This window comes from Nicotiana tabacum, chromosome 23 (assembly GCF_000715075.1).
Source record: "Nicotiana tabacum cultivar K326 chromosome 23, ASM71507v2, whole genome shotgun sequence".
NCBI lineage: Eukaryota > Viridiplantae > Streptophyta > Magnoliopsida > Solanales > Solanaceae > Nicotiana > Nicotiana tabacum.
Window position 1 is genome coordinate 30,311,704 of NC_134102.1, and position 3,136 is coordinate 30,314,839.

The window sequence follows — 3,136 nt, forward strand, 5'->3', positions numbered from 1 at the left end:
CTCATGTACCTTTAACTATCTGGACGCATAGGCAATCACCCTACCATCTTGCGTAAGTACTGCGTCGAGACCAATACACGACGCATCACAATATACAACATAGGACCCTAAACCTGTAGGCAACACCAATACTAGAGCTGTAGTCAAAGCTTTCTTGAGCTTCTGAAAGCTCTCTTCACATTCATCTGACCACCTGAACGGAGCACCTTTCTGGGTTAATTTAGTCATAGGCGATGCAATTGACGAGAATCCTTCCACGAAGCGACGATAATAACTGGCCAAGCCGAGAAAACTCCGAATCTCAGTAACTGAAGATGGTCTGGGCCAATTCTGAACTGCCTCTATTTTCTTCGGATCCACCTTAATTCCTTCACTGGACACTATATGTCCCAAGAATGCTACCGAACTAAGCCAGAACTCACACTTAGAGAATTTGGCATAAAGCTTCTCCTCTCTAAACCTCTGCAATACAATACCCAAGTGATATGTATGCTCCGCATGGCTACGTGAGTATACTGGGATATCATCAATAAATACCATGACAAATGAGTCAAGATACGGCTAGAATACACTATTCATCAAGTGCATAAGTGCTGCTGGGGCATTGGTTAGCCCAAAAGACATCACAAAAAATTTATAGTGGCCATAACGAGTTCTGAATGCCGTCTTCAGAATATCTGAATCCCGAATCTTCAACTGGTGATACCTAGACCTCAAATCGATTTTGGAGAACACCCTCGCTCCCTGAAGCTGGTCAAATAAATCATCAATACGTGGTAAGGGATATTTATTTTTGATTGTAACTTTGTTCAACTGCCTATAATCGATGCACATCCGTATAGTACCATCCTTCTTTTTCACAAACAGAACCGGTGCACCCCAAGGTGACACACTAGGACTAATAAACCCCTTTTCAAGGAATTCCTAAAGTTGCTCTTTCAATTCTTTTAACTCAGCTGGTGCCATACGATACAGAGGAATAGAAATGGGTTGAGTGCCCTGCACTAAGTCAATACCGAAATCAATATCCCTGTCGGGCGGCATACCCGGTAGGTCTGTAGGAAATACATCAGGAAAGTCTCTCACTACCGGTACTGAATCAATAGTAGGAGTATCTGCATTAACATCTCTCACAAAGCCAAGTATGACAAACACCCCTTCCCAACTATACGTTGGGCTTTCAAATAAGAAATTACCTTACTAGGAACAAAATCTAGAGAACCTCTCCACTCAACCTTTGGCAACCCCGGCATGGTCAACGTCACAGTTTTTGCGTGACAGTCCAAAATAGCATGACATGGAGATAACTAATCCATACCCAGGACTACATCAAAATCAACCATACTGAGTAATAAAAGATTAACCCTAGTCTTCAGTTCCCCAATAGTTACCACACATGACCGATACACATGGTCCATAGTAATAATATCACACAACGGTGTAGATACACTAACATGTGAAACTAAGGACTCATAGGGTATATCCAGATAATGAGCAAAATATGATGATATATATAAATAAATAGAACCAGGGTCAAATAATATAGAAGCCTCCTTGTGGCATACTGAAACAATACCTGTGATAACTGCATCTGAAGCAACAACATCTGGCCTGGCAGGAAAAGCATAGAATCGGGCCTGACCGCCACTTGATCGGCCTCCTCCTCTTGGGCGACCCCTAGCTGCCTGACCCCCACCCCAAGCTGGTTGGGCGGGTGGTGTAATTGCTGGTGTTGGTGCCGTTAGTCGAGAACTCTACTATGGAGCCCCACTCAACAGCCTAGGACAATCTCTCTTGAAATGACCCAATTCTCCGCACTCGAAACAACCCCTCCTCTGACGGAACTGCTGCTCCTGATAACCCGAAGAATTACCTGTAGAAGCCTGAGTGGACGAGGCCTGATGAGAACTCCGTGCTTGTAGTGCACTGAATGAAGACTGGCCTGAGTGAGCACTGTAAAATCCGTGGCTAGCTGATGCACCACGATGAACTGGACGACCCGCCTGAGTGTGTCTGTAAGAACGGCCCCTACCACATTCAAACTGACCCCCTGAAGGAACACCGCTGAAATCACCAGAACTACGAGGCCTCTTAGCCTCCCTTTCAACCCTTTCCTAGCTGCGAACCATCTCAATCTGACAAGCAATGTCACCGACCTCGTCGAATGTAGCACCAGACACTCTCTCTCTACTCATGCGTAATCGCAGCTGAAAAGTTCCTGATCCTTTCCTTGTCTTTAGGAATCAACCAGATAACATGATGGACCAATTCTGAAAATCTCATCTCATATTGCGTCATGGACATATCACCCTGACGAAGCTGCTCAAACTGCTTGCGCAGCTCCTCTCTATGGGACTGAGGTACGAACTTCTCCATGAATAGAGTGGAGAACTACTGCCAGGTAAGGGGTTCTACACCGACCGGCCTACACCTCTTGTAAGACTCCCACCATCTGAAGGCAGCCCCAAAAAACTGAAAAGTAGTGAATGAGACCCCACTGGTCTCCAGAATACCCGTTGTCCGAAGCATCCGCTGATACTTATCCAGAAAACCCTGGGCATCCTATGACTCAATACCGCTAAAAGATGGATGTCGAAGCCTCTCAAATCTCTCAAGTCTCCTCTGCTCGTCATCTGCCATAACAGGAACTACCGGGGCCTGAGCAGCTGCAACCGGCTAGGCTGGTAGTGCCCCCGGTATCTGAAGTCCCTGTACTACCTAGTCTGGAGTACGGGCAACGGGGGTGTGAGTACCTCTTCCGACCTGAGAAGTGGCAGGTGCGGCCTGAGCCAAAACTACCTGAGCCAGACCAGTGCAAGCTGCCAATATCTGGGCCAAAGTCTCCTGAAGACCTGGAATCTCAACGGGCACAGCTGGTGCCTGAGCTGATCCTGTCAACTCAACTATATCTGGAATATGCTCCTGAGCTAGAGCAACAGGTGGTACTACAAGTTCTGGTCCAACTGTGGTACGAGCTACACCTCTACCTCTACCTCGACCCCGGTCTCTACAACGGCCACGGCCTCTCGCGGCCCTAACTGGTGGCACTGGTGGTTGACCGTCCAATCTGGTAGTACGTGTCCTCACCATCTGTGAGAGAATATATTAAACAGAAATTTAGTTTTTAGAATCAACA